Source organism: Amborella trichopoda, chromosome 5, assembly GCF_054954075.1.
Source record: "Amborella trichopoda isolate Santa Cruz 75 chromosome 5, AtrichopodaSantaCruz75HAP2 v2.0, whole genome shotgun sequence".
NCBI classification, from domain to species: domain Eukaryota; kingdom Viridiplantae; phylum Streptophyta; class Magnoliopsida; order Amborellales; family Amborellaceae; genus Amborella; species Amborella trichopoda.
The window spans coordinates 18,148,060-18,161,341 of NC_142340.1; positions in this window are offsets into that span (position 1 = coordinate 18,148,060).

Here is a 13,282-nt window from a genome sequence, read left to right on the forward strand (position 1 = left end):
AAGCCCGGTTGAAGTAATATCCGACATCTTTCTTTTATGCTTTCTAGTGATCTCTTATTCCTATGATTATTATGTGTTTCATGATCTCAAGATCAAGTATATGCAATTTTATTTGTGTAATAAAAGCGTTGTTAAAGTGACAAGAAGTGAGAGTCCTTGGGATTATTTGAGTTTTTATTTATTTATGATAATGTATTTGGATATCTGTAAGTAATCCAAGAATTGAAAATAAATAAAAGAAAGAAACTTTTTAATCGGTGTACACTTGCCTGAGTTAATCCAACTTTTAAGCTGGGTAGTCAAAAGTTGAAGCTTATAAATTGGGTTTTTTTATCATACTGGTGGTGAATAATTTTTCAGAACTCGTCATCTTTGGAACGACGTGTTGGCTGCAAAACATGATTTCGATCATATTTCTCATTTTATCAAGAAAGGCAGAAGAGGGAAATTTACTTCACAGACTGGGAAAGATGTCTTTAGCTGCAAAAATATTGTTATGGGCAATATGTGTTGGTTAGTTGATAATGGGGAGGATACCTATTTTTTGTTTAACAAATAAATGGGAGAGGGGTCTCTTTCTTCTCTTTTTCCAGATCTTTTTCACCAAAGTTTCTCTTCCATCAACAAAAATTTCAGATCTTGCTACATATACTCTCGGGTTTGGTCTGGGATCTTTTGTGCATTTATAACAGGTTACCAAATAATATTATTTTGCAACTACATGAGCTTCTAAAAGCTTTTGGATAATGTCTAACTTTTTTTTGTTACTGCAGATGAAATTATTAGGGAATTTGAATCTGATTGCCTTTTCTCTGTTAAATCAACCTATATGCTTCTTTATCATGACCGTGTTCGTTGGACGAATCCTACCATTGGCTTGATTTGGAAATGGTTAGTCCTGGTCAAAATCCAAGCTTTCATTTGGGTAACTACATAGGATAAGTGCCTCATGATCGATAACCTGCGCAAAAGGGGTAGAATTTTCTCGAATATTTTTCTTATGTGTAAAAGTAATGAGAAAATTGGCAGTCATCTTTTTTGCATTGCCAATTTGCTACCAATATTTGGTATTAGGCATTTCAAAACTGGAACTCTTTTAGAACCTTCTTGGAACTACTAACCATTTATGTATTGCAAGTCTACCTAAAAAAGGTGTCATCATTTTGTATGGCAGATTTGGTTGGAACATATCAAGAGAACATTTGATGGGATCTCCTCATGCACTAAAGATATTGCAGATCGGATTCTTTAGTCTTTATGGGATTGGTTCTCTTCTACTCCGAAGGGTCTTGGTGTTTCGCGGGTTGACATCTTTATCAATCTAAAGAACTTAGCTTCCTTTTTCTCTGATAGAGGTCATCCTCATATGGTTTGGAATATGACACCTTTGGATTGTCTAAAACTCAATTTTGATGGCAGCTCATTAGACAATTCAGTTCCTGTTGGTATTAGTGGTCTGCTTCAAAATCATGATGGTCCAATTCTTTCTTTCATATGCTGGACCCAGTGGCTCCACCACGACTAATCAAGCGGAGATCTGTTCTCTTTTACAAGGGCTACAAATTAATGTTTATAGGGGTTACTCAAGAGAGATTTTCATTGAAGGAGACTCTCTTTATCCCATTAAATGGTGTATACAAAAACAAATGGTACCTTGGTCTTTACATGCTTATTGGCTGAAAATCCATGATCTATGTGCCACTCTGGGATTGCGGTTTACTTTCATTCATACTTACCATGAGGCGCATCATTAGGCTAACAAACTTGCAAAGCATAGCGTTTCTTTATCTTCTTTGCTTATTTCTAATACTTTAATTTCCTTGATGTAATATGAGGCTTCTTAAGCATTTATTTAATAAAGAGCTCATAACACTGTCAAAAAATGGCGGGCTCCATCTTCCCCTTGGTTTCGATACTATTGAGGCACTATTGACAGTGCTGTTCAAATTCACTACAATATCCACTTTTGAGACCTAGCTCTATACATTATTTAAGATCTTGTTTTGACATCTTCCCAATTCAAGATCACACCTTCAAAGGTTTTCTATTTCTTTCCTTTCAATCTCAAAATTTTTAGAAAGGGAAACTATATGAAAGTTTAAATTTTAGAGAGAGAAACTATCTCAAAATTTCTAGAAAGAGAAATTATATCAAATTTGAAGTTCTAGGGAGAAAGAAACTATCTTAAAATTTTTAGAGAGAGAAACCATATCAAAGTTTAGATAGAGAAGCTATCAAAAATTTTAAATTCTTAGAGAGAGAAACCATCTCTAAGTTTTTAGAGAAAGAAGCTATCTCAAATTTCAAATTTTAGAGAGAGAAACTATCTCAAAATTCATAGTGATATATATTATCTCAAATTTTAAGTTTTAGAGGTAAAACATTATCTTAAATTTTTTTGAGAAAAATTATATCAAAGTTTAAGTTTTAGTGAGAGAAAGTATCTCAAAATCTTTAGAGAGAAAAATTATCTCAAATTTTAGTTTACACTTGGGGTATTTTTGTCTTAAAAAACTACTTTCTTATTTAGGGGTGTAAATAAATAGTATTAGGGTTACGCATGGTTTATAATGTATTTTAGTGGATACATTTTTGTCGCTATGCTCACTCTCTCTCTTTCTCTCTCTCTCTCTCTCTCTCTCTCTCTCGCTCGCTCGCTCTCTCTTTCTGTCGGTTTCCAAGTGTATTTACTAAACATGTGAACGAAAGTTATGAATAATTCTTCCCCTTTAGATTGTTTGTGTAAATTTTTTAAAACATTTTGCTATCATACTATTTCACGCGAAACGAATGACCCCTTACAAGGAAATGCATATAATGTTACTTATTTAATTTCAATGAATATGCTAGTAGCTCTAAGACCTTATGATGTCAATAATGGATAATTGGGATGTATCATATCATATATATGAGGAATTGGGAATGGTAGGCATTTTGTGTACAGTTGATAAAGCAATTGGGAATGGTAGGCATTAAACATTTACATTTTTGGAATGTAGCTCGCTTTCCTACTTTTCCTACCATTCATGTAAGAAACCTTTCAGAAGGTTCGGAAGATTCTATTTCACAAAATTAATCTTTTAAGAATTTTTTCTGTCTTTTGATGAACTAAAAATCTATTTTTGCCGAGTTGGAGCTTTAAAAATAGTGCCGATTTGACAGGATATATGAACCTTGAGAAATGGACAATTTAGATAATTTGTTGTAGGATTGTCTACTTTTAGGATTTGACATCCTTTTTTTTTTTTTTTTTTTAAGATCTTTAGTTCTCAATGTCAAGGCCATCAATTTGAGAGTCTTCGAACACTTGGAAGTATACTTGGTCCAATCACTGCATGTCTAATCTTATTATGTCAAAATTGGATTGATTTTTGGTATCTGATAACTAGGAGAGGATATTTCCATTTGCTATAGTAAATGCTTTGTCAAAGTTATTCTCCAATCATGTCCCCATCTTTAAGCACATATATTGAGAATGTTAGCCTTTAGCCTTTTCGATTGGAGATTGGTTGGCTAGAGGAACCAAAGGTGATAGATCTTATTAAGTGGACTTGTACTAATACCATGAACTTTGGGTGGGTTTCAATTGAATAAAAAATTGATCAACATTATATAGAAATTAGGGTAAATATCTCCATACCCCTTATTTTTGCTATCTATTTCTTAGGAGACCCAAGGATTTAGATTTGTTTCTAGCTGCATAAAGTCTTTATGTTTTTTATCTTCGAACCCTCTAGATCCCTTTGACCATGTATTCTTGTCGTAAACAATTTTGAGAATGACTCCCTTCCATTCAAAAGCTAACGCCCTATTAACCCCTTAACCTACATCATCTCTCTCAAAACTCCCTCTCTCTCTCTCATACTCCAATCGTGGAGCCCACCCTCCCCATCATCTCTCTCTTTATTAGAATTCTATCTCTCTCTCTCTCTCTCTCTCAAATACCTAAATCGCAAAGCCCACTCTCCCCATTGTCTCTCTCTTTCTCTATCAGAAGTCTCTCTCTCTCAAATACCCAAATTGTAGAGCACATTTGATTCTCAAATCCAAAATGTAGAGATAGTGCTTTTTGAGAGAGAGAGAGAGAGAGAGAGAGAGTTCTATATTTCCAATAATTAAGGTATTTTGAGCCCTTTAGTTTCAGAGAGTCGAGTTTTTTTGCAGAAGGAACTGGTGCATTTGTTTTTTTTATAGAAATAACTGATGCTTTTCACCTATGATTCAAAGCATGGGTCTTTTGTTTTCACTTTACTCTGAAAATTAGGGTAGAGTTACTTGTTTGGGATGCACAAGAGTGGAGGTGAAGGAGTTTGGGAAAAGGAGCCAAGGTCAGTGCAGAGGAGAAGGAGAGAGCAGTGTTTATGTGGGGCTATCTTCCTAGTGCTTCTCCACAAATAGCCCCTCTGCTTCTTTCAACTCCCGTACCTAAACCTATGCTAGAGGATTCATGGAAAGATGTTTATTGATGTTCTGTTTTTCTGGTTTTTATATCATTACCTAGTTTGTTTCATAGTTTATTAGCATAGGTTTAGATTTTCGTCCATCAAATAACAAATTTGCATTTGAATCCCTGATTTACATTAACTTTTGTGCAACACAGCACAATTGTATGATATCTTCAGCTGCATTTGAGCTTTTGTTGGGTTAATTACCTTTCTTATTTTTAGAGAGAAAGAGAGAGTTCTGATAGGGAGAGAAGAGAGAGACAATGGGAGGGTGGGCTCTGCAATTTAGGTACTTGAGAGAGGGAAAGTGGGGTGAGAAAGAGAGAGAGTCAGAGTTTTGATAAAGAGAGACGATGGGAGGGTGGGCTCTGCGCTTGGGGAATTAGAGAGAGAGAGAGAGAGAGAGGGAGAGAGAGAGAGAACAAAGGTTAAGGGGCTAACAGGGTGTTAACTTTTGAATGAAAGGGAGTCATTCTCTAAATTGTTTAGGACAAGAATACATGGTCAAAGAGGTTGGATGATAGAAAACATAAAGACTTTATATAGTCAGAAAGAATCTAAATCCCTGGGTCTGCTAAGAAATAGATAGCAAAAATATGGGGTATGGAGATATTTACCCTATAAATTAATTGCTTGGAAGAAGGCCACTACATATCAGCTTAGAGCTAGAATTGATAATACTTTGATGGAAATTCAATTGCTTGAGAAAAAAGTACAAAACGAGATTACGTTAACAGAGGAGTTAATGCTAAAGAAGAGCTATTTATTGAATGACTTACATGAAAATTTGAGTTTGGAGGGGATGTATTGGAGACAGAGATTAAAACTCAAGTGCTTGAAAGAGGGCGATCGTAATACTAAATTGACAAAATGACATCTTAACTACTATGATTAAAGGTGCTAAGGATAGAGGCACATATAAAGGGGGTGATGAAATAATTGCTCACTTTCTCAAAGCTTTGTTTTGTAAAAATCAATTGGGAGTTAAGATATATGTGGCAGAAAATTTGGAAGTAGATGTTACTAAAGAGAAGTTAATGAGGCTTATCTTTGCGTTGCCTAGGTACAAATCGACAGAACCTGATGGTTTCCCCTTAATCTTCTCCCAAAGGTTTTGGGGGATGGTTAAAGGAGAACAACTATAGATAGTTAAGGAATTTATGGAAAGTTGAATGCTATTTAAAGGAATAAATTTTACATATATTGCTCTTTTTCCCAAAACAAGACTGTAATTTCAGACCTAGTGGATATTCGACCCATACGTATTTTGATGTTATACAATCATTGCACTGTTATTGGTAGAGAGATAGAAAGAAGTTTTACTGTTGATGGCTTTTAGGTTGCAGTTAGTTTTTATTTGAGATAGAATGATCACATATAGAATCTTGATAGCGAATGAGTGTATTCATTCTAGGTCTTTGATTGGAGAAGCAGGGATTGTTTTCAAACTTGATTTGGAAAGTACGCATAATAGAGTTGATTGGCTGGTGCTTCACGAAATCATGAGGTGCATGGGTTTTAGGGATATATGTAAAGGGTTTTTTTTAAAAAAACTATTAGATTGATTAGACAGGGGGATCCTATATCACATTTTTTATTCACCTTGATAGTTGAGGTATTTAGTGTGATGTTAGAGAATGTGGAAGAGAAGGAAGGTTATCTGGCTTTAGGATTTCTCGTAATGGTCTAACTATATCTCATTTACAATATACTGATGATACTCTATTTTCTATGATTCAAATCTGGAACATGTTACTAATATTTCTAAAATGATGTGAACTGACCCTTTGGTTGAAAGTCAACATTTCGAAAATCACAATGGTGGGAATGGCATGTGATGTGGATGTATTGGAACCATCAACATCTTCTTTTGAATGTAGTGTAGAACATTTCCCAATTAAGTATCTTGGCTTACCCATTTCTAACTCAAGACTACCTCGTGCTACCTGGGATCCTGTGATTAAAAGATTTTAAGTTATACTAGACTTATGAAAGTCTAAATATGTTAGAAATTTTGGCCTTTGAGGCCATTTTATTCAAGATATCCAATTATTATGAGTATAAACATATTAATTAAAATATCATGACATTGACATGAAAAAAGTCATATATGAATATAAATATAAATATTACTAGGTTCTTAATGGCCTAATTAATCGTAATGGGAGTTTTAACAACTAGGTGACAACTTGTCAAAACTCACAATCCCTTTTAAGGTGAATAAAGATAGGAGCTACAATTTGGATTTCAACGCCTATAGGCTATTGTAATTAATTATATGAGGAAGGGACTCTATAAAATAGAGGGTTTCTTAAAGAATGAAAATGAAAAAAAAGGATGAAGAGAGATGATTTGCTCATATTGTATACCCGTCTCCATTGGTTTGGCCTATCGATACTCATCTTTAGGAGGTCATATAATATTGATAATATCTTCCTTGGAAAACATACCTATCTACTAGATGTCCTTGTTGCAAATGTAGAGTTTTGTGATAAAAATGATTGAATGTTTCATGAAGAATTTTATATGGGGGTCTACTGATGAATGAAAGAAGTTCCATCTAGCTAATTGGGAAAAAAATTGTACTCCCAAGAGAGATGGCAATTTGGATATGAGAAAGTTTAAACTTATGAACAAAGTTCTACTATCTTAATGACGGTGAAGAATAATTCAAAGACAAAACCAATTGTGGAAACAAGTTTTGGGTTTGAAATACGGCATCCATCAACAATCATAGCTAATTAAAAGAGGAAGGGTGGCATCTACCTGTCTCATATGTGGAAGGGGATTTATAGCCATAGATCCATTGTTGTTGGGAACACATGCTAGCTGGTTGGACAAGGAAGATAAAAATTCATTTTGGTTCAATAAATAGTTAGGTGACAGGCTATTGAAAGTGTGCTACCCTGAATTTCTCACAAGGATTGGAATATGGCATGTTCTTATAACAAGATAATTGATGTTCTTATAATGTAGCTGTAATGCTTACCAAATGATTTAGATACTGTTTTGCATCTTGTTCAAGTGTAGTTGATGATGTTGTTTGGGGAAAGGGAGTGTGATGGTGTCTTTTCTGTTAGATTAGCATATTGCTTTATTCCATGATCAAGTTAGGTGGAGCAGCCCAGTATTGAACGAAGTTTGGATGTGGCTAATTCTGTTCAAGGTTCAAGCATTTCTTATGGGTTGATGTGCAAGGAAAGTCCTCAATGTAGATAACTTGCAAAGAAGAGATAAAATATTGCTCAATTTTTTGTTTAATATGTAAGGGGAATGAGGATACAAGAGATCATAGTTTTTCTGCATTGTCCCTTTGATGCTTCCAAGAAGTCTTATGGATATCATCGATCACTTGAATTTGCTGGTATTATCAATGATAGACAATGTCATTCGGAAGATATTTAGGGGGGAGGTGTTATGGGAGTTAGGGAAAGAGAAATAGGATGACCTTTGAGATGAGGTGATGGATATTGCGAGAATCAAATATAAAAGGACATAGTTTCTTTGCTGCCAGCCCGCATATTATAGCAATGCAGGCTTGGCATTTAATCATACTTTTTAGATAATATACAATATTTAACATGAAGATCATAAATATGAAAAAAATAAAATAAATTGAAAACTAAAAATAATAATTATATTAAAAAAAACATTTGGACTATTAATTACACTTGTTTTCAAATGGACCACCTATTTGCATCCATCTTTAAGATGGATACTTTATATCTTTGGACCACATATTGTAGAAATGCGGTCCAGCCCGCATGAAACAATTTTCCAATATAAATTCTACAATTTGTGTGGAGATGGTTCTCAATCACGAAAGAGAGAAAATGTGTTTCAGAAGTAGATATTTTCCTAAACTTGATGCACCTAATCAACAATTGCATTTCCAAGATCGAGCCTGCTGAGATTTAGAAGCCTCGTCAATAGGATTTTACAAGTTAAATTATGATATTAGTTCCCTTGGAAATCCGAGATTGGCAGGTTTGAGAGGTATCTTAAGAGACACAGGAGGGAATGTTATCTATGCTGGGCCGGGCCATGTGGGACGACAACAACAAATCAAGCTAAACTCTGCTTTATTTTGCAAGGTCTGAAAATTGCACAAAATAGGAATTGTGGAGTAGAAGGAGACTCATGTAATGCATAAAATGGTGCAAAAGGGAACAAAAGGTACCATGGGTTTAATAACTTGTAAATTACATATATATGTCTTTCTATGGACATATACCTTTAGCCATATTTTTCTAGAGGTGAATGAGGTGGATAATTTTCTAGAAAAGTGAGAATGCTCTTTATCGAGTCTTGTAACCTCTGATTATTTGCTGTTTGCAGTATAATAATTTGTACAAAGCAAGTACATCAATAAAGTTCTTATGTCAGAAAAATAAAAATAAAAACAAATCACAATTCTTGTGATATATATGGTGTAGCTTTACTTTTTTTTTTTTTTTTCTAATTATAACTTCTTCTTATATTACATACATGTCTTGACAATTAGATGTGAAATTGGGTGGTTGGGAATGTGTCCCTAATTAGGCATAAAGCCCAAAATAAATTTTCTCAAATGTTGTGCATACTTATTTATAGCGCGAAATCGAGAGGATTTCAAATTTGAGATCCTTTGATCTATTGCTATAAAACTAGGTAATTTAAAATTCTATAGAGATTGCGTGGATGTCGATTGAATTACGATCTAAAAACCAAATAATATGTGTTGGCTAGTTCTCCTTTAAATCGCCGACAATGCCAACTAGATCTTTTTTAAAAAATAGAAGAAATTTCTCTACATTTTAAATCTAACTAAAATAAACAAAATTAATTAGAAATTAAAGAAGAAAGGGATAGGAAACTAAACTACTCGAGCTGGTTGGCTGGGGACACCCAAATTGGAGGATATCACCAGTATCAGGATCATAGGTTATTTATGCCGCTTGCCTTCACTTTTCTCTTTGAGTTTGGTTGAATTCTCCCTTTGAGATTCGCTGAAAATTTTGGCTATGAATAATTGAGAGGTTAAAATTGACTCGAGGGTTTGTGGCTTAGATATAGGGTCATGAAGATATTGGCTATGAATAATTGAGAGGTTAAAATTGACTCTAGGGTTTTGTGGCTTAGATCTAGGGTCATGACTTCTAGGATCTAAGGTTTCAAGGGTAAAACTCTAAGCTAAGGTTACGAAGATCTAAGCTAGGGCTTTATTATCTGGAATTTGGTTTAAAGAAATGAAATTATCGCTAATATAAATATATTTTACTATAATCAGAAAAAAAACCTTAATTTTTCAAAACCTCACCTACACTCTTTCTCACAATTTTCAATTTTTTTTGGACAAAAATAACCTTCATGGTAGTCTTTTTATCGTAAAGAATATTACGGTACTTTTAAAATGATACCTATTAAAGTGTTACGGTATTTTAATTACCATAATACTCCAACTTATTACGGTATTTAAAATACCATAGTAACTTCAATTAGTATTACAGTACTTTAAGTACCGTACTATGGCTATGACCGTGAAGCCAATTACGGTACTTTAAGTACCGTAAAAACTAAAACCAATTTTACGGCATTTTAAGTACCATAAAAACTAACCCATGTTATACGACACTTAAAATGCCAAAAAACCCTTTATCCTTATTATATTTATCTCTTTCATCTTTATTTTTTTTTATGTTTATCTCTTATTTCTCTCTCTCATTCTTTTTAATATTTATCTATTCTTTCTCTCTCTAAATCTTTTCTCTTCCTAACTGGAATATTTGGCCGTATCCAAATTGGCTCCTAGAGTAAGATTGTAGAGAGAGAAAGAAGAGATGAGTAAGATTGTAGAGAGAGAAAGAAGAGAAAAAAGAATGCGAGAGAAAAAACAGATAAATATGAAAAAGAATTAGAGAGAAAGAATAGATAAACATAAAATGAATTAGAGATGAAATAGATAAATATAAACAGAGAGAAAAAATAGATCAACATAAAAGAAATTAGAGATGAATTATATAAATATAAAAAAGATTTGTCGTATAACATGGGTTAGTGTTTACAGTACTTAAAACGCTGTATAAGGGTCAGTGTAAGTTTACGATACTTAAAGTACCCTATAAAATGCCCTTGGTATTACGATACTTAAAATACTGTATAAAATTCTGTAAGTATTACGGTACTTAAAATATCGTATTACATGCACTAACTATTACGGTAATACAACTACTGTGAAGGTCATTTTGGTAAAAAAAAATCAAAAATAAGAAAAAAGGGTGTAGATGAGATAAACGAAAGTTTGGGTTTGTTTTTCCAATTAAACTTAAACTAAAGGTATATCTGCGTTAATTTTCCTTTAAAGAACTAGGGTTTAAGGCTCTAGAGTGTTAAGCTTTCTAGGTTTTTATTTAAAGTTAAGTCCCCAGTTCTAAGATTATGTGTGTTCCCAGAATGACTTGAAATAAAACCTTTATATAAGTTTCTAAAGGTAGTTGTAAACCGTTGGGAATGATTCCTATTGGATTCCTACAAAAATTTTAATTGACTAGTCAACTAGGTTTAGACACCGAGGGTATGTGGCATTTAGGCAAAACTGGACAAATGCCACGGTACGTGGTGCCTAGAATTCTAGAAATTCAACCATAAAATTTTCGGGGTCCGAGGTTTTAGCAGCCTTGTTATGTGGCACTTAGGGGTTTATGGTCTAAACGCCACGAATTGGGGTTCTTAAGTATTTGAGAGATGATTTTTTTGGGTCTTAAGATTAGATGCCACAAACCATGGTGTTTAGGGCTTTTTGGTACGGACGCCACGTAACGTGGCGTATACGTGGCGTCTGGTACTCGAGAGACTCAAATTTTAGGGTTTTTTGTTCCTTTTGATTCTTATATAAATTTTATTATTTCTTAATCAAATACATCCCGAAATCCTATATCCTAAGTCGATATTCCTATTTTATAGTGTTTAGGATCACTTTCTAAATTTTAGAAAGGTTTACTAGTGTTTTAGGATTATTTTGGAGATTATCTAGGATGTTCTAGAATGCTAGGACATTGGATCAAAGGGCTATGGACTATAGGAAGGGTGATCTAGGGTGTACTTGGTTAATTTGATCCTTACAGGTTTACTAGGCATTTTAAATTTAGGAAACAAATTGAGAAAAATAGAGAAAATAGCCAATTTCGAAATAGAGTGTCTACAATATGTTAGATTTCAAATCAAGTGACTAAAAATAATTGTGACCTCCTTGTACTAAAAGTGAATGGTCCTATAACATACAATCCCTTGATAATTTTAGTGTAGTTTTTGTTGTTCTCATGTATTGATATTCAATCTTCCTCTCAAATCCTCTCGAGAGAACCAAGCCAAGCTCACAAAGCCTGAATCACAATGACATGTGAATTAAAGCCCTAGTCAAAAGTTGAGAAACTTGGATGAATTAAAGCCCTAGTCAAAAGTTTATATAATGGGAGCATAATGTACATTTGCTCCCTCAATAAAGCCTAGTTGTGAACAATTTGGGACCCCAAATTTTGGCCATACAGCCTCCTCAACTTGGATCAACCTATAAGAAAAAAAAGTGAATGTGCATTCCTAATTTGCCTGAAAAAATAATACTCTAAGATTGAATAGAGACTGTTCGAATTTCTGATTGTATGATCTAGTTATTTAGGAGCTCAAATTCTTTTTTTTTTTTTTTTTTTTAATTTTTGTTTTTTAAAAAAAATTTACTAAAAAAAATCCTTTGATTTTTTGTTTTTAAGAATTTTTTTTTTCTTTTCTAATTTTTGTTTTTTTTAAAAAATTGTATGATCTAGTTATTTAGGAATACTCATACGGTTAGTGCTTAGTAAGTGGTTCCAAATTTTTCTAAAAAAAAAGCCTTTGAAGCAGATCTTTTGCCCAAGTGAGCAAGTGTAGTGCATAAAAATATGCTATTATCCAACATAGAAATAAAGTCCATCTCTTTGAGAAATTCCCATTTTATCTTTTTGGCTGTGAGGCAATGCATTTTGTCTTTTTGGCTGTGAGGCAATGCTTTCACAATTTTCAACATCTACACTTCCCTAAAAAGCAGTTCATGGGTATTTTCTTAGTCGCATTATAAAATTATTAAAAAATGTGCACATCTTTTCTATGCTAAACTCATTATTTTCAACATTCTATTCTTTTTCTTCATGACCTTTCTTCTATATACCCTATACGTAGCCTTTAGGGTACGTTTGGTTCCTGTAAAATAGTTTCTTAATTTAAAATTGTTTTCATATTTTATATAAAAACAATTTTACTTGAAAGGATTTCTGAATTTTTTTTTTTTTTTTTCATCTTTCGTAAACATGTTTGGAGATCCCTATGTAATCAATTTCTTATGTTTAGTACCTTATCTGGTAAATTGTGATCCATGGATCTAGAAGGAAACCTGCATCTAAATGTACATTTTAAATTTTGTTGATTAGATATTGACATTTTTACCATCAAGGCAATTTCTTGAAAATAGTTCTTCCATCATATGACATTATATTTACTATTTTTTTCTTGTCAAAAACTAATATGACAATAAAAATGGGCGGTTCATATTATAGATAGCAGAACATTGTATTAATTGTTACACACTCCCTTCCTCTAATATTGCAAGATGTTTAATAGATACTGATATATTTACTAGACATATAAATTTAATAATAAGATTGCAATACAACTATAAGATACTGCAGATTATTCTAACAAATGATACAATAGTAAATTTATTGAAATTTTTTCGATCAACTTGTTTATCGAAAAATAAGATGTCGAATAGCTTGTTTTACTACTTCACATTCCTTCAATCGGCACATTTCTCTCACTGAACAACATTA